Source organism: Schistocerca piceifrons, chromosome 1 (genome assembly GCF_021461385.2).
Source record: "Schistocerca piceifrons isolate TAMUIC-IGC-003096 chromosome 1, iqSchPice1.1, whole genome shotgun sequence".
Taxonomy (NCBI): domain Eukaryota; kingdom Metazoa; phylum Arthropoda; class Insecta; order Orthoptera; family Acrididae; genus Schistocerca; species Schistocerca piceifrons.
Genome location: NC_060138.1, coordinates 235,766,028 through 235,785,900, shown reverse-complemented (window position 1 = coordinate 235,785,900; position 19,873 = coordinate 235,766,028). Strand labels below are relative to the sequence as shown.

The following is a 19,873-nucleotide window of genomic DNA, read 5'->3' as shown; positions in this document are numbered from 1 at the left end:
GGTTTAAGTAGTTCTAAGTTCAAGGGGACTGATGACCTCCGAAATTAAGTCCCATAGTGCTCAGAGCAATTTGAACCATTTTTGTTACTTTATACGAGGACAACTTCCGTGTTTACGTAACCGCTTTTTGCATGGTTGCCCGTCCCTGTCTTTTTATTGTACCAACTAGCACAACGACTTTGTTGGCCTCTTCTGCATGTAGTTGGAAACATGCAGCAACTCCGGTTCATTTAGTTTAGGTGGTTGTGAAGGTTGCTTTCTGCCAGATTTGTTTCGAACTTTCAGCGTAAGCTACAACCGTAGTTGGTATTCCAGTGCACAGCGACTTTCCGAACGCATTGAAGAGCTATACAATTAATTGTGACCTGTATCTCGTTCAACCAGAGCGCATAAACGTTTACGTCGTGAGACATTTGTTGACGTGTTCGACAGTGGTTTGATGATTTTCGATTTAACGTGCTCAAATGGGTGTTACTGCATATAAAGTCTGAGTACGAAATTTAGTTTTCCTAGTTTTACTGTTACCTTTCTTCTTTCTGTTTTAACAGATCAGTTAATTTCTGAGAAACCAAAACCGATTATGATGCCATTTCTGTGCCCCCAAACTGGAAAATCGATGGTGCTTAAAACGGTCATACGATGCAGTATAAATTAGGAATTACATTGTTCCCATAATAGAAATTTCTTTGTAAACGTACAGGTTCCATTGTGCGATATAAAATAAAAACATGGTGCTTTAATGAAATGATTAAACCACAGAGGAATTAAGAAGCTCAGGGCGAAAATCTGGGTAGTGTGACAAATGTGGCTTTTGACAGTGTGCTACTGTCATGCAGGTGGTACAAGCACTTGCTACCGTTGTCATGTGTGTATAGTGTTTCACCCCACTGTCTTTCTTTTAATCGCTTTATTTATATTCTCCCCTCGTGGGAACTAAATTCCGGTATTCCCATTTCGCTGAGATTTCACTGAAAGAGCCGAAAAGCTACATAATGGTCTTCGCTGCACGCATGCATAGCCGAGAGAGAGAGAGAGAGAGAGAGAGAGAGAGAGAGAGAGAGGGTACGTTTTATGAGGCTGGCGATGTCCAGATAACTGTCGTTTTGTTTATTAGTGTATATCGTTCAACCATCCAGCTAGGAGTAAGTAAACAGGTCGGTTGTTGCGGAACGTTAGAGTCCGGCTATCTCGCCTAGTGCATGCGTTAAAGATACAGGTTATCTCTAAAACAACCGGTTTTCAGTTATGTCGTTTTTTTTACGCCAGTTTAACCTGTTAACACCCCTCAAAATAATTGGTTTGTGGAAGTAGAAATCGAACAAAGCTAGAAAAGGTTGACTCTCTCAGTTACAGGATGCATAGATGAAAGATTAGTTTATAAGGCCAGATGTCGGAACCTCGAAATAAATACCGATACATTTAGCACTGCACAGGGAACCCAATAAAGCTTATATTGCCCCTGAGAAGTAACCACGAAAGGTGTGTAATAAAGTGCAATGCACAACTGGGATAAGCCATGAAGTAAAGTTGTGCTGATGGAAGGGGAGTAGAACCCAGTACCTATATGAATTGTTGACTAAGCACCATCAGATTCAGATATTAAATATGGTCACCAAATAGTGCGATACTGGAAACTGAAATGATGATAGAAATGGTTTTTTGTATTGCATCTATTCGAACCAGACACCTTCCGCCATTGTTTTACAGCTATGAATGAACAAGAAATATTTATAGTTCCTTCACCAGTTGTGAGATGTGCACATGTCTGGCTAGAGGTAACAGAACGATAGTTCTGTGCCGCCTGGGACTCCGATTCCATGTATATTGTCGTCCCATGCATGATGTTGTTGGCCCCGCAGAAGAGGTGTCAACTATCAAATCCTCTTTCGCTAGTAGTTAGGACCGTGCCGTTCTTAGAGACCTGGTGGAGTATGGGGTCATTAGGAAACAATGAAATGCTGAGACAGTATCATCTCGAAAGGTTCGAATCCAGAGAAAATTTGCAATTGGAGCTCGAATCTCTCACGTAACAATTAAAAAATATATATAAGATAAGTAATTAATTGTGTGACGTGGTGGGCTCTTTAAAATGGTTGAGATTTGAATTTAAATTACTTTTTTTAACATTGGTTGGTTAATATTTATCCTGAGCAACATTATTGCTCACGAACTTATCTTGACATACATTACATTTAAGTTTTGAACTGAAATAATCTTTTGGTATTTATGCCTCGGCTCAATAATTGTCCTCGAGCATGAGATCTTCGATTGTTACTTGCAATTGTCCACAAACGCACGAGAGAAATATTTCTTACCACTTTTAACAATTAGTTGTAGTCGGAGTAGTGGCTCTGGAACTCGGCCAAGAACTGAAAATGAAAATCTTAAAACTGCTGCTGCTGCTGCGTCAGTCCGCTGTGGAGAAAATGTTTATTGTAATTTTAGCTGGCGAATTCTTCGCTTCCGTGAATTTTATGAATTACGATTGCCGCATAATGGCGTTTAGGGCTGCAGCGGCGGCTGCAATTGTTTCGCTGAAAATTACTCAAAATCTTGGTATTTAAAAGAAGCGGACATGAGACAGGACTCACCTCTTACAAACAAAAGTGAAGGATCAAATCTTTCATCTACCCTACCCAAGTCGGTAGTGTAAACTAAGGCAGCTCGAGCAATTTTGCTATAACATGAGCAGGCGCATCTACTTTTGACGTTTCCCTCAAATATTTAACGAAAAATAAGTTAAAGAATACACTCAAGATAAACGTAGCTACCACAAAATATTTCGGCTAGCTAACAACCCTATGATAGAGGAAGCTATTCTTTCTTGTAAGCGTTCTGCATGAGATCTCGCCTTAAGGAAATATGTATTCTGCCAAGATAAATAAGCGGACTGTGAAAGTAAACAGTGGCAAATAATTTTGTATGTACAGAGTATTATTCACATTTTGAGCACTTATAAAGGGTACTCAATGTCTCTGAAACAAGGAATACTGCATGACAGAAATTATGTTCCGCTGACGCACTTCATTTACATCCCAATGATACATGATAACTCTGTAATTCACAGTTAAGTGTTTCGTAAAGAGTTAACAGAACCGCTTCAATTTATCAATCGTTCCACCCACGTACGAAGCTCAAGAAAAAGGGACACTAAAATCTTTATGTGTGAGTTCTAATTATTCTTATATTACTACAGTAATATCATTCTTTGTACGGTGGTGGCAACAAAAGCTGTTGCATGCAGAGGAGAATGATAGTGGTTGAAATATCGTGGAAATAACGTGCTGCTGTGAAAGAGCGTTATTTTAGTATTGCGTCGCAAACTCGTCCCCCTGTCCCCTGATACATCCTACCAAAAGGAGATAAGAAAGAAAATCATCCGTGAATCTCTCTCCCACAATTCGCTGTACTACAATATCAGCTGCCTACTTTCAACGTTTTCGATGTCCTCTGCCAATCTCGTCAGGTAATGATCGCACAATGCTCAGCAATATTCCAGAAGATGTCGATCGACCGTATTGCTGGCAGTCTCCTCAGTAGATCTGTTGTCTCTTCTAAGGATTGCGTCAATAACCCAACATTTGTTTCAGCTTCGCCACAGCATGTGATGTTTCCCATATACGTTAATTATGTTTCTAATCCCTATGACTTTCTTTACATTTATAATACTCAAATTTGTATTACTTATCGATTTCTCGAGGCCTAACGAAACATTCTTAGTAAACATGTTGAGAACATCACAAATTTTATTTTTTACGGTCAAGTGTTACGTTTTACACTGTGAACATATATTTTCAACATATTTTGGAATTCGTTTTCCTCTTCTGAGGAGTTTACTAGACGGCAACACGGCAACATTACTTGTCACAAATCTGAGAGCCGCGCGGGATTAGGGCGCTGCAGTCATGGACTGTGCGGCTGGTCCCGGCGGAGGTTCGTGTCCTGCCTCGGGGATGGGTGTGTGTGTTTGTCCTTAGGATAATTTTGGTTAAGTAGTGCGTAAGCTTAGGGACTGATGACCTCAGTAGCTAAGTCCCATAAGATTTCACACATATTTGAACATTTTTGAACAAATCTAAGAGAAATTTTCTGATTGTCTGCTGAATATTTTACGTGTATTAGTAACAGCAGAAGATCTCCATCACTTTTCTTGCCGAATCACATTTATCACTTCCATTTCGACAGGTGATGTCCCATCACTTACTGCAAATTGTGACCTTTCAGATGGAAAATCACGAATCGCATCGCACAACTGAGAGGGTAGCCCATAGGAAAGCAATGTGGTTGAAAGCCGATTATGAGGAATTATATCAAAGCAGTTTTTCGAAGTCTATAAATTGGAAATCAATTTGATGACCCCAGTATCCACTACGTAGTGCGAATAAAGTGCCAGATGTCTCTCGCAAGAATATTACTTTGGAAACCGATGATGGTTTGCGGTCAATAGACAATATATTTCGGGATATTTCATAACGTTGGAACAAAGTATGGATCTGTAACTCAGTGGATTACGTTTATTTTTTTCTTTTGTATTGCAATGGTGTATGCAACTTTACATTCGTCTCCCTCACTATAAATATTAGTATATTCTTCATGACGTCATGGAAAAATTAATGAAACCGTTGCACTCCAAAATTGTTAGCCCACTCAAGAAAGACATTGCCTGTAGAAACATTATAGTCCTGCTACGATTATGACAGGAACATATCTGGTGACACAGTGATAGTTTTGTTACTTTCTGGAATCTTGTAAGATTCACTTCATATATTTGTGTTATACCAATCAAAGATTCGGAAGAATTCATCTTTGATGTGTTATCGACCTACCAATTATATTTACAGACAGCGGATATTGCTTTCATGCAGCAGCTACAACTGACCTCGTGGTCTACATTGTGAATTATCTGTGTCAACCGTCACAAGGTCAATGAGGATTCGATGACGCTGCAGCTGGGCGTTTGCTCCATGAAAATGTCGACGAACTGTGAAAAGTAAGAGGCAGTAGCTCTCAGTTCCAAACTGGCGCAACAGCAGCATTTTACGTTTCTTTGACAGAGCTGAAAACAGCTAACCTGTAGATCTAGAGGTAAGAAACATAAAATACAAGGGAATTAGGTTTTTGAATGAAATAGACACAAATATCGGAGGAATTATCAACAGTACATTCCACCTAGTTATCCCCCCTTCCTTTCTTTTAGCCTCAATATGGCTACTGAACACAAGTGTCGCACGGTGGTTAATTTGCCGTCACATTTGCCATTTATCAGACACACTGTCATTGACCATAATAGTAAACTGCAGAAACGTCCTTCATCAACTACTGTTTGTCTTCCCGAATATGGTAATTATATCAAAACGCAGGATTAGGTTTAGTAATGAATAAAAAAATAGGAACGTGGGTAAGCTACTACGAACAGCATAGTGAACGCATTATTGTAGCCAAGATAGACACGAAGCCCACTCCTACCACAGTAGTACAAGTTTATATATATGAAGATGGTATCTGTTCTTTCGAACATGTCCGAAAGAACAGATACCATCTTCATACATAGTTAAGGCTAACTGACCATTGACCTTCTTCTGTGCGGATGCATACGTACTGCCCAAACTCTTACGGCAGACTCTGTAAGATTGTTTGCCGCGAGTAATGAGTGTAATGGGCAGCGGTACTACGAATGTAGTGTGTAGACATTAAGTTGGGAATGTGGCTCTCACGGGAAGCGTGCAGGGGATAAGTCGTTGCAGTCAAACGATCCTCTGTGCCCTAGGTGGCTCAGATGGATAGAGCGTCTGCCATGTAAGCAGGAGAGCCGGGTTCGAGTCCCGGTCGGGGCACACCTTTTCAACTGTTCCCGTTGGTGTATATCAACACCTGTCGACAGCGTAGGGTCTTGATTTAATTATCATTACAAGTGTATATGCCGACTAGCTCCGCAAATGACGAAGAGACTGAAGAAATGTGTGATGAGATAAAAGAAATTATTCAGATAGTGAAGGGAGACGAAAACTTAATAGTCATAGGGGACTGAGATTCGATAGCAGGAAAAGGAAGAGAAGGAAAGGTAGCAGGTGAATATGGAATAGGGCTAAGGAATGAAAGAGGAAGCCGCCGTTTAGAATTTTACGCAGAGCGTAAGTTAATCATAGCTAACACTTGGTTTAAGAATCATGAAAGATGGTTGTACACGTAGAAGAGGTCTGGAGACAGTGGAAGGTTTCAGATAGGTTATATAAAGGTAAGACAGAGATTTAGGAACCAGGTTATAAATTTTAAGACATATCCAGGGGCAGATGTGGACTCTGACCACAATCTATTGGCTATGAACTGTAGATTAAAACTGAATAAACTGCAAAAAGGCGGGAATTTAAGAAGATTGGACCTGGATAAACTAAAACAACCAGATGTTGTAGAGAGTTTCAGAGAGAGCATTAGGGAACGATTGACAAGAGCGGAGGAAGAAACACTTTAGAAGAAGAATGTATAGCTTTGAGAGATGAAATAGTCAAGGTAGCAGAGAGTCAAGTACATAGAAAGATGAAGGCTAGTAGAAATCCTTTGGTAATAGAAGAGATATTGAATTTAACTACTGAAAGGAGATGATATAAAAATGCAGTATATGAAGCAGGCAAAAAGGAACACAAAAGTCTCAAAAATGAGATCGACAGGAAGCGCAAAATGGCTAAGCAGGGGTGACAAGACGATAAATGTAAAGATGTAGAGGCATATATCACTAGGTGTAAGATAGATACTGCCCTTAGGAAAATTAAGAGATCTTTGGAGAAAATAGAACCACTTACATGTATATCAATAGTTCAGATTGAAAACCAGTACTAAGCAAAGAAGGGAAAACAGAAAGGTGGAAGGAGTATATAGAGGGTCTATACAAGGGCGATGTACTTAGGGCAATATTATGGAGATGGAAGATGACGTAAATGAAGATGAAACGGGAGATATGATACTGCGTGAAGAGTTTGACAGGGCACTGAAAGACCTAAGTCGAAACAAGGCCCCGGGAGTAGACAACATTCCATTATAACTACTGATAAAAAATGTCCAAATGTGTGTGAAATCTTATGGGACTTAACTGCTAAGGTCATCAGTCCCTAAGCTTACACACTACTTAACCTAAATTATCCTAAGGACGAACACACACACCCATGCCCGAGGGAGGACTCGAACCTCCGCCGGGACCAGCCGCACAGTCCAACTATTGATAGCCTTGGCAGAGCCAGCCACAGCAAAACTCTACCATCTGGTGTGCAAGATGTATGAGACAGGCGAAATACCCTCAGACTTCAAGAACAATATAATAATTCCAATCCCAAAGAAATCAGGCGTTGACAGATGTGAAAATTAACGAACTATCAGTTTAGTAAGTCATAGCTGCAAAATACTAACACGAATTCCTTACAGTCAAATGGAAAAACAGGTAGAAGCCGAGCTCGGGGAACATCAGTTTGGATTCCGTAGAAATGCTGGAACACGTGAGGCAATAATGACCCTACGGCTTATCTTAGATTAAAGAACGGTAAAACCTACGTTTCTGGCATTTGTAGACCTAGAGAAAGATTTTGACAATGTCGACTGGAATACTCCCTTTCAAATTCTGAAGGTGGCAGCGGTGAAATGCAGGGAGCGAAAAGCTATTTACAATTTGTACCGAAACCAGATGGCAATTACAAGAGGTGAGGGGCATGAAATGGAAGCAATGGTCTGGAAAGGAGTGAGACTGGCTTGTTGAACGTACCCCAGATGTTATTCAATTTATATATTGACCAAGCAGTAAAGGAAACTGTTGTGGCTTGGCAAGACAGCCAAGCCACTATGAGGAAGCCGAAAGGCACGCGTTTAAGCTTACGCAGGCTGGCGTGAGGTCTGGAACAGGACAAGGAATTTATAGTAGCAAAGAACGTACGTAACTACTGGAATACTTAACTTTAATTCATAATTGGTGAACATCGCTCTTGACGGTACATGTTTTACAATATCAATATTAACTGATAATGGCGCCTTGCTAGGTCGTAGCAAATGACGTAGCTGAAGGCTATGCTAACTATCGTCTCGGCAAATGAGAGCGTAATTTGTCAGTGAAACATCGCTAGCAAAGTCGGCTGTACAACTGGGGCTAGTGCTAGGAAGTCTCTCTAGACCTGCCGTGTGGCGGCACTCGGTCTGCAATCACTGATAGTGGCGACACGCGGGTCCGACGTATACTAATGGACCGCGGCCGATTTAAATACTACCACCTAGCAAGTGTGGTGTCTGGCGGTGACACCACAGAAACAAAAGAAAAATTTGGAGCAGGAATAAAAATCCATGAAGACGGAACATAAAAACTTTGAGGTTTGCCGATGACATTGTAATTCTGTCAGAGACAGGAATGAACCTGGAAGAGCAGTTGAACGGAATGGACAGTGTCTTGAAAGGAGAATATAAGATGAACATCAACAAAAGCAAAATGAGGATAATGGAATGTCCTCGAATTAAATCAGGTGATGATGAAGGTATTAGGAAATGAGACACTTGAAGTACTAGATGAGTTTTTCTATTTTGGGAGCAAAATTACTGATGATGGTCGAAGTAGAGAGGATATAAAATGTAGACGGGCAATGGCATGGAAAGCGTTTCTGAAGAATAGAAATTTGTTAACATCGAGTATAGATTTAAGTGTCAGGAAGTCGTTTCTGAAAGTATCTGTATGGAGTGTGGCCATGTATGGAAGTGAAACGTGGACGATAAATAGTTTTGACAAGAAGAGAATAGAAGCTTTCGAAATGTCGTGCTACAGAAGAATGCTGAAGATTAGATGGGTAGATGACATAACTAATGAGGAGTTATTGAATAGAATTGGGGAGAAGAAGAGTTTGTGGCACAGCTTGAGTAGAAGAAGGGATCGGTTGGTAGGACATGTTCTGAGGCATCAAGGGATCACCAATTTAGTACTGGAGGGCATCGTGGAGGTTAAAAATCGTAGAGGGAGACCAAGAGAGGAATACACTAAGCAGATTCAGAAGGATGTAGGTTGCAGTAGGTACTTGGAGATGAAGAAGCTTGCACAGGATAGAGATGCGTTGAGAGCTGCATCAGACCAATCTCTGGACTGAAGACCATAACAACAACAACAATAACTCCAAACGATCGTACTTGAAATGGTACAACTTGACTTTCTTTCTAGCACTCTGTCGATACAGGGATCAGGTGTTTCGAATTGCCTCGACTGCTTTCCCCCTTATATTAAACAGAAACATAACACAATATCACAAGTGGTAGACTTTACTCCGCCTCGACTCCGTTTTGCATAAATGACGCTCCTCATAACGTCAAAAATGAGAAATAATGATGTTGTCACAGTATGAGCTTTGCTACAGACTTAAACGAAGTAAGACCATAGTTAAATTCGCTTATAGCAACGTGGCAAACAAAATCGCCATAGAACACGCTGAAACATTATACTATATCATACGAAATGTTACATGATGTTATAATTGTTAAATCGAGCGCAGAGAAATCCGCTGGAGATCATAGGCACTATGGCAATGCGTCGCGATCACTTGGGCGGTAACAGGTCTGTATCAAGCGGACACTGGCTGATGGCGGTGAATTTCTACTTCTGGCTGGTTAGAAAATCACCTAAAGTCTCAACATCTTTCATATTGATACTCTTAGCAGACGGTATACAGCTAAAAAAAGAAAGATAAAAGATGGTTTTGATATCATGGATTTACGTTCGCAATGCGTGACGACTACTTGACCACGTATAGCCTATTTACAGTAAAAGCGCCAGCGGAAGTCAACATTTCTCCTACAGTGTGCTGCATAATCCCTTTATGACAAAAAAATAATGCTAACGCATGTGAAATTCGGTGGTTGGTTTGACTGTGGGTAGTTTGTAATGGCTAAGGTGTGGGTTTAATTCCTGCTGGAGGCTACCAGTTTTTAATAGCCACAAACATACCCTCTTCACCTCCGGTAACGCTTAGTAGAGAACGCAAGATAGTGTTGGGCTCCAAATCAACATTAAACTTGTCCTTCCCTGCTGACTGAAACATTGTGGGATTACTTTTGGCTGTCAGAGGCAGAAATCACTGCTTGCAGAAATTCTGTCTCTAGTAAGCTTTCATACACTAGTAACGTTACTTTAATTTTCAAACCAGTCGTCATTTAGGGTCACAGGTCCTCGATTTCTTGTTTTACGTGTCCATGAGATTTTGAAGATATTGGAACTGGACTGGGATTCGAGTTACAATTACAATTTTTCTCTGGATTTCAACCCTTCTAGATGCTACTGTGCCAGCATTTCGTTGTTTCCTAATGATGCCAAACTCCTCCAGGTCTCGTCTCTACTAACGGCGTGACCCTAACTACTAGTGAAAGGGAATTTGATAGTTGACACCTCTTCGTGTCAACAACGACGGTATGCATCTGGTCGGGAGTGCCAGGCGGCACAGCACTAATCGTTCCGTTACCTCTAGCCAAACATGTGCACATCTCACAACTGGTGAAGAAACCGTCAATAGTTCTTGTCTATTCATAGCTGTAAAACAATAGCGAAAGGTACCAGGTTCGAATACCTTTCAGGCAAAAATCATTCAGATTCCAGTATCACGGGCCGGCCGCGGTGGCCGTGCGGTTCAAGACGCTGCAGTCCGGAACCGCGGGACTGCTACGGTCGCAGGTTCGAATCCTGCCTCGGGCATGGATGTGTGTGATGTCCTTAGGTTAGTTGGGTTTAAGTAGTTCTAAGTTCTAGGGGACTGATGACCTCAGATGTTAAGTCCCATAGTGCTCAGAGCCATTTGAACCATTTGAACCAGTATCACGCTGTTGGTGAGCATATTTTTTTTTAGTCTCATTGTGCTTAGTTAACAATTCATATAGGTACTGGGTTCTACTCCCCTTCCATTCACACAACTTTACTTCATGGTGTTTCCCATATGTGCATGCGCTTTATTATACACCTTTCGTGGTTACTCCTGGGGATCCCCAGTGCTGTGATATTCAGATCATCATTGATTGCGAGGTGCTGCCATGTAAACTGATATTTTACGTCTCTCTGTGTCTCGATCAGACATGCAAGGTTTGTTTGGTTAAGAATGGGCTCAAATTTGGATCACAAAAAACAACTCGTCATGTCATTTAACGAGTGTGGTACGATTTATGAGGTGTTACTTATTGTAATGAAGTTTAATTTACAAGGTTTAATAATATGTGTTGAATGACGTTATTGGTTTACCTCTGGACTGAATGCCATAATGAGCAGTGTTCGCAAGTAGTCTCTTGTGTTAATCCATTGTACACTGCTGGAAATTGAAATAAGAACACCGTGAATTCATTGTCCCAGGAAGGGGAAACTTTATTGACACATTCCTGGGGTCAGATACATCACATGATCACACTGACAGAACCACAGGCACATAGACACAGGCAACAGAGCATGCACAATGTCGGCACTAGTACAGTGTATATCCACCTTTCGCAGCAATGCAGGCTGCTATTCTCCCATGGAGACGATCGTAGAGATGCTGGATGTAGTCCTGTGGAACGGCGTGCCATGCCATTTCCACCTGGTGCCTCAGTTGGACCAGCGTTCGTGCTGGACGTGCAGACCGCGTGAGACGACGCTTCATCCAGTCCCAAACATGCTCAATGGGGGACAGATCCGGAGATCTTGCTGGCCAGGGTAGTTGACTTACACCTTCTAGAGCACGTTGGGTGGCACGGGATACATGCGGACGAGCATTGTCCTGTTGGAACAGCAAGTTCCCTTGCCGGTCTAGGAATGGTAGAACGATGGGTTCGATGACGGTTTGGATGTACCGTGCACTATTCAGTGTCCCCTCGACGATCACCAGTGGTGTACGGCCAGTGTAGGACATCGCTCCCCTCACCATGATGCCGGGTGTTGGCCCTGTGTGCCTCGGTCGTATGCAGTCCTGATTGTGGCGCTCACCTGCACGGCGCCAAACACGCATACGACCATCATTGGCACCAAGGCAGAAGCGACTCTCATCGCTGAAGACGACACGTCTCCATTCGTCCCTCCATTCACGCCTGTCGCGACACCACTGGAGGCGGGCTGCACGATGTTGGGGCGTGAGCGGAAGACGGCCTAACGGTGTGCGGGACCGTAGCCTAGCTTCATGGAGACGGTTGCGAATGGTCCTCGCCGATACCCCAGGAGCAACAGTGTCCCTAATTTGCTGGGAAGTGGCGGTGCGGTCCCCTACGGCACTGCGTAGGATCCTACGGTCTTGGCGTGCATCCGTGCGTCGCTGCGGTCCGGTCCCAGGTCGACGGGCACGTGCACCTTCCGCCGACCACTGGCGACAACATCGATGTACTGTGGAGACCTCACGCCCCACGTGTTGAGCAATTCGGCGGTACGTCCGCCCGGCCTCCCGCATGCCCACTATACGCCCTCGCTCAAAGTCCGTCGACTGCACATACGGTTCACGTCCACGCTGTCGCGGCATGCTACCAGTGTTAGACTGCGATGGAGCTCCGTATGCCACGGCAAACTGGCTGACACTGACGGCGGCGGTGCACAAATGCTGCGCAGCTAGCGCCATTCGACGGCCAACACCGCGGTTCCTGGTGTGTCCGCTGTGCCGTGCGTGTGATCATTGCTTGTACAGCCCTCTCGCAGTGTCCGGAGCAAGTATGGTGGGTCTGACACACCGGTGTCAATGTGTTCTTTTTTCCATTTCCAGGAGTGTATATGGTCTAACGACTGTACTACAGGGAGTTTATCGGACCTGCGACTCCTCCAAGCTATGTTGGTTGCATACAGCCAGGTGCGGCCTACTCATTCAAATTCCGGTGTGTGCATTTTTGTGCCAGCGTTGCTGTACCTATTCTTATGCCATATATTTGTTGCATCTCAAATCAATGGAAATTTGATGAACAAATGTTGCTAGGTTTTTAAAACAAGTTTATTTAAAAACCAAAAAATTTAGCACTTCCTTTAAGCTAATTGATATTTCGGTTTTAAACAGTTAGTAGTGAAAAATAGAAAAATGTACCTGTTATAACCGAGACCAGACGAATACCTAAAAATAATGGTTATTGAAAACTAAAATATCGCTATCAGTTTTAACTGGTCGGTTTTTTCCATCCGTAGTAAGTGTGCATGAGGGAGTGCAGAAGTAATCTATAAGCTATTGCCGCCGGAAATTAATCTATAAAAAAAAACTTAACTATGAATACTAACAGCAAAATGTGAAATGATCCATATTGTAGGGAAGTTACTTTTTTCAAAAATGTTCTTTAAAAGGAATTAGGCGACTTTCAGTAAAGACTGACAAATAGCATAAAATCATATTTTACTCCAGGGCGTCTTATTTCGAAATAATATATCTTTGTATTTTAGATACACCCAGCGTATAGCTGTCAATAATTTGGTGAGTGAGACTCGTTCAAAGTAACAATATGATTACATGAGGCGGTGTTGGGTTTACGTAATAAATGTATAACAACGTATAAAGTAGGAGAGGGTGTGACGAACTCCACACCGTGGGAGACGTCCCCGGTAGCGTCGAGCAAAATTTGGTGCCTATGTGTCATTATTAATCCACGTTACATTTCAGATGAACTTGTGAGCTCTGTCCTTTTTACTCATGTGTCGACAACTTGCTGTTTGATGAATCACCGAGTCAGGGTAATGTTGCAGGGCGCCATGCTTTCGCAAAGGCATGAATATACGAAAAGTTTGCAGCCAATTTTGAGGCAGATTTCAATCATTTGCATCTCAGTGAGGGACAGTTACCGAATTTCGAGAAAGATACCCATTAACAGTATTGCGCAGTACATTTAACTGCTCTCCAAGGGTCAGTGACCCTAACATTATCACATGTAATCGAAGTTCAGTTTCAGTGGTAATAATAGTAGTAGCTAACGAAGAAAATTCAAAATGGTGCCAGTACTAGAAGGGACTTTTTACACTGAACCGCCAAAGAAATTGTTATAGGAGTGCGTATTAAAATACAGAGATATGTAAACTGGCAGAATACGGCACTGAGGTCGGCAACGCCTATGTATGACAACAAGCGTCTGGCGCAGTTGTTAGATCGGTTACTGCTGCTACAATGACAGGTTATCAACATTTAACTAAGTCTGAATATGGTGTTATAGTCGGTGCACGAGCAATGGGACACAGCATCTCCTAGGTAGCGATGAAGTGGTGATTTTCCCGTACGAACATTTCACGAGTGTACCTGAATATCAGGAATCCGGTAAAACGTAAAATCTCCGGCATCGCTTCTCCGGAAAAAGATCCTGCAAGGAGGGGACCAACGATGACTGAAGAGAATCGTTCAGTGTGACAGATGTGCAACTTTTTCGCAAATTGCTGCAGATTTCAATGCTGGGCTATCAACAAGTGTCAGTGTGTGAACCATTCAACGAAACGTCATCGATATGGTCTTTCGGAGCCGAAGACCCACTCGTGTAGCAGCGATGACTGCACGACACAAAGCTTTACGCCTCGCGTGGGCCCGTCAACACCGACATTGGACTGTTGATCACTGGAAGCATGTAGCCTGGTCGGATGAGTCTCGTTTCAAATCATATCGAGGGGATGGATGTGTACGGATATGAAGACAACCTCATGAATCTATGGATCTCGCATGTCAGCAGGGGTCTGTTCAAGCTGGTGAAGGCTCTGTAATTGTGTGGGGCGTGTGCGGCTGGAGTTGTATGGGACTCCTGATACGTCTAGATACGACTATGACAGGTGACACGTACGTAAGCATCCTCGTCCACCCATTCATATCCATTGTGTATCCCGACGGACTTTGGCAATTCCAGCAGGACAATTCGACATCTCTATCTTCCAGAATTGCTACCGAATGGCTCCAGGAACACTCTTCTGAATTTAAACACTTCCGCTGGCCACCAAACTCCCCAGACACGAACATTGTTGAGCATATCTGGGATGCCATGTAACGTGCTGTTCAGAGGAGGTCTCCACCCTCTCGTACTCTTACGCATTTATGGACAGCCTTGCAGGCTTAGTGGAGTCAAGTCCCTCCAGTTCTATTTCAGACATCAGTCGAGTCCATGCCACGTCGTGTCGCGGCACTTCTGCGTGCTCGTATCATTAGGCAGGTGTACCATTTTTTATGGCTCTTCATTGTATATTCGCAATGATTCGGTAATTGGTATACAATGCAGTAGAAACAGCAGTAGAACTGTAAAAGTAGTCAAAGTAATTTGAAATACTGAAAACGTTTAGCTTTTTTTCTGTTGCGATAAAGGAAGATGTGACAGAGTGGAAAAGATGTAGAATAGCATCATAATAGACAAATTTAGAACGATAGTAGCCAAAAAGAATAATGATAAGAAAAATGTGGTATTATAGACATTTTAAACTTAATTTATTGTTCAGGTCGAGAAAAATTAGGAAATAAAAAATAAATATTTTAGCATAAACACTTATAAGTACATACATATAATTTTATCTGTGATGGTCATTTGTTGTCATCAATAAAGTGGACTGTGATAACTGAATAAATAAAGAAGGGATGAGGATAGCTAATTTGAACATTCTGAGTCTCCACAGACAGCACGCCACCGTAATAGAATTTTTCACGTACAATATTCAGGTGTTGGTAGGACCGTAGATGGAAGTATATTATTCGGTTTTCATGATATATACATATCAATGTAATAAGCCAATTTTGGTCTACGTAGGTCCCGTCTCCTTAATGTCATTTTGACTGATTGTATCATCTTCTCCCAGTTGAGTTTATGTATATGGAATTCACCGCGATGATCATGGCCAAGTGGAATTTTGTGTCCACTATATGCGGCAGTGGGTGTCGACAAGATGGAGGTTTAGGTGCTATATCGACACAAGCTGAGTTAGGCATGTCAGTTCTATCCCCGCAAAATCTGTGATACTCTGAAAGTGCGAATTCCGCTGGCCTCAACCTGCTAATATTTTGAAATTAGACAGTGATCATCTTCATCCCGCGGATACATCATCTGGTCAGTGTAGCCTTTAATCCTCAGAGTGTTCTGTTGTAATCGCAACAGAGGAAAGCAGACAACGGGGAACCCTGACGGAGGATCTTCTGTAACTATCTTCTCCAAAGGGTTATCATTAATCATGAATCAGGTGTGCGCATTTTGTAGGCGTACCCTGACGATCTCGGCGTATGGCCTTTTAATTCCTTTTTTAATTTATGTCTCTTTCAAGGTAATTAAGTTCCACTCTATCTTACACTTTTTGGAAGTCTAGAAAAGCAAAATAAAAAGGGTTCCTGCTTTTCCCAAGTAATATGGACGAGGTCTCGACAGTCTATTAAAAAATTAGTTGTCTACATTCTCAGACTGCGGACATTTTTGTACTTCAAGTACTTCAGTTTTCTGTCGGCTGTTAATCACCCTCACAAATATTTCGTTATCAGCTCTGTTTGCATATTAGCGACTGAAGTGATTGTGGCTTTCTTCAGATTACCATTACAGCCCTCATGAATTCCATTAGTGGTACAATGATTCGCAGGATTTAATTGCACATTTTCTTTCGCGTGCCCTCTAGTAAATGCCAGCTTACGTGATAATCCATCGCATGCATGTTTATCAGACTGTAAATGTTAGCCCTGACTTTATCCTGAAAATGTTGTTCAGTGTGGACGAGTCTACCTGGTATAACTACTGCACTGCTAAGAAATAATATTGTAGCGTTAGTTTTCGTCCGGTAGACTTTTACTTAGCATACAGTTTTACGTAGTTGATTAATGCGGGCTTAGTTTTCCATGTACCCCTTTCGATTTCAGATAGGTGCAGCTCTCTCCTTTGTGTCAGTGGATTCCAGTTTGTACTGTAATTCCACATCGTGATGTAAGCTGAAATTAAGCTGCCATGTTCCTCTAATCCAATGGCTCTTTTGTTGTGCGTAAGCCAGCCGATGTGGCCGAGCTGTTCTAGGCGCTTCAGTCCGGAATCGCGCTGCTGCTACGGTCGCAGGTTCGAATCCTGCCTCGGGCATGGATGTGTGTGATGTCCTTAGGTTAGTTAGGTTTAAGTAGTTCCAGTCTAAGGGAATGATGACCTCAGATGTCCCATAGTGCTTAGAGCCACTTTTTGATATGCGTAAGCTGTAGTGACTTGATACGCAGAACAATATAGAAATCTGTAGGCTGGGATTCTGCCGTATATATTTGGTTTACCAGTTGTGATACATGTGTAACGATGCAGATCCAGGCCAGAGCAGCATGTCGTCATGTCAGGCTCCACAACCATCGAACCGGCTGCCGGGCAGTAGCCAGCACTCGAGACGTATCGGCGGTGCTTCGAACGAGACATCTGCAGCAAGAAGGCCTTCTCTTTCGTGTATAAAAGATAGTCCTCCAACTAGTCTGATCACAGATACAGATGTGTTTCCAATCCGCGTCTGCTGTGTCTAGGCTTCCGCAGTGAAATTGCCAATGCTCTTCAACCATCTCTATGGATGCATCAGCTCTGAGGTCCGGCTGCTATGATGGTCCTAGGGTCGAACTAAGACCCTCCCAGCCCCGGTCCACACGAATCCGCCAGCCGAAACCCTCCTTCCATGTCCGCTGTACGATCCTTGGTGACGCCACAGACTACAGCTGGGCTCAAGCTCGAACTGTTCGCCACCTGACGCCCGGCTGCCATTTGCGAGCCTTTTCTACGCTTGTATAACAACAAATCCAACAAATTTTACCATCCGCCATTGGCTGCCTGCATCTTCTACACCTAAACCACAGAACCTTACTTCCACACCCACCGATTCCTTTACACTGGTATGTCGTCTAATCAATTTGCAGCGTTAAGTGTGACACTAAGCGAGACGTCTGATTGGGTATTTTAATCTCCAGGTGTTGGATGATTAAAGGTCACTTATAAAATTCTGTAGATCGTCACTTAAGTTCGTATTAGGTATCTGATCCACGTGGTTGAGTACAGTCTTAAAATCACCAGCAACGATAGTTTATGCGCAGATGCTGTTTGAGTAGAAACAGTTATTTCTGCAATGAAAAATGCCTTGCGTTCTGCTTAGCGTTTCCTGACGAAGACAATGATTATTAATAATTTGGATGCCAAAAACGTAAATCACGTTGACGTGATGGGGTTCTATAATATCCAAGGCGTCGCGCAGTAACACTGCCGTGCTGTGCTCTTTACCGAGATTCAATAATGTGTCTTATCTTGAAATATATATTACTGTGGAGGTAGTAACATCTAACATTAGAATTATATCAGCCTCCATAGTACGTACATTTTGTTAGAGACCTATTACCTTAGTTGTTGATTCGATTCTGTTTACGTTAATGGTCAGAGGCTAACTATGTCGTGTGGCCTTGATCAACTTTTGATTCCGTGTCGTCCTCTCAGTTTGGGCTCTGGTAGCGATCAGGCTTGTGCCTATCCAGGGTTTATTCCATCGGCGTCAGCCAGTGATTCTGTACTTCGGTGTTTTGCATAGCCATATTGTTTTTAGTGACGCTGATGTGTCTTTTCCCGTCGGGCTTCCTCGTGAGCCTTCAGGACCTGTGTGTACACATCAACTTCCTTTTTCATTCATTTTCCTGAGGGTCAGAAGGCGTGCTCATACCGCGACTGGTCCTCCCCTTTCTCACTGTCTCGGTGGTGTTAGAGGCGATCAGACCTTCTAGGACATTGCATGCTACTGTTGCTGTCCCTATTCTGGTTCATCTGCGTTTTCAGTTTGCAATCCTGTGGCTGGGTGCGAATTTTAGAGGCACGCTTTTCAGCCCCTTCGAACTCGCATTGTTTGTCCAGCTGCAAGACTAGTTCTACATTTGCAGAATACTTTCACAAACCCAATCGCACATTTTCGCCATCCCATGGGACATGAGTCTTAGCTGTTCATTTTCCTGCCCGTGTTGGTATCCAAGTGCGATCGCATTGCTAGTTCCGGATATCTGTATTTCCCCCTCGTGATCTGTGTGCTCTTTTGTTTATTGCCGCAACTTTAGCCACAGAAGCTGACTGATCGGTATAATGTTGCACTTTCCATTCTGTATAACCGGTTAGTATTGAGGGTGTAACCATACTGGCTGCGCGGAAGTGCCCTACCTACCGGCAAGTTGCGCAGGCATACAGTAAGACAACTCTGTAGATTAAGACTGGGCGGAATGTTATCTTAAATTTCTATGTGCATCACTCTCACATCATTCGCGACATTTCTCGATTGTCGTTAACGAGCTGTAGAAGAGATCCTTATACATTCTATAGGATGTCGTTACGAACTTCAAATGACAGATTATAAATTCGAGTCGTAGATAAGTCAAGTCCAATGTGGGTAACTATGTTCCGCTAGAATCATTTCTACGCGACCAGATTCCTCTTGTGGTTATCAATTTTTCCTCAATCAGCCACACATACAGATCCGCAATTTAGATGTGCCATCGAGAGAGGAGAACAAAAATCGAAACGTGCAACGCTATACTCTGCTTAAATGAACGCAGTTCGTGGTTGCAGTAGTTGTTGGCACAGTAGCTCAGTCTTTTCGCCAGGGGATTGGACAGTTTCTGTAACAGGAAGAAGAATCTGAATGGAGTTTTCATTGATGAACTTTGATGTCATGTAACATAGCACAGAACGAAAACTATGAAGAAAGAGATAGAGAAATGAAGTATTTAGCAAAGCTGCCTGTAGATCACACTGCCCTGATTTCGATTCCTGACCAGCTCAAAGATTATCTTCACTTGGGGACTGGGTGTTGGTGTTGTCCTAATTGTTTCATCAAATTTGCGTCAAAAGGGAAGTCAAAAACTGCCGTCAAATACAAAGATTTGTACCAGGCGCCAAATAAACCCCGACGGTGTCTCGCGGCCAGTAATGTCTTATCATCTTTTCTTTAACTGCTTACAAGTTCCACCTG

The 19,873-nt window shown here is 42.7% G+C and overlaps 1 protein-coding gene and 1 non-coding gene across 2 annotated transcripts in view; one reads left to right on the top strand and one right to left on the bottom strand.

Moving 5' to 3' along the window:
• The window catches only part of LOC124803845 (esterase FE4-like), a 60,096-nt gene that overhangs the window by 11,471 nt on the left and 28,752 nt on the right, over window positions 1-19,873 (bottom strand). The window lies entirely within an intron of this gene.
• Trnat-ugu lies at window positions 5,761-5,834 on the top strand. Its single transcript has one exon. It is a non-coding gene; the product is annotated as a tRNA-Thr (tRNA).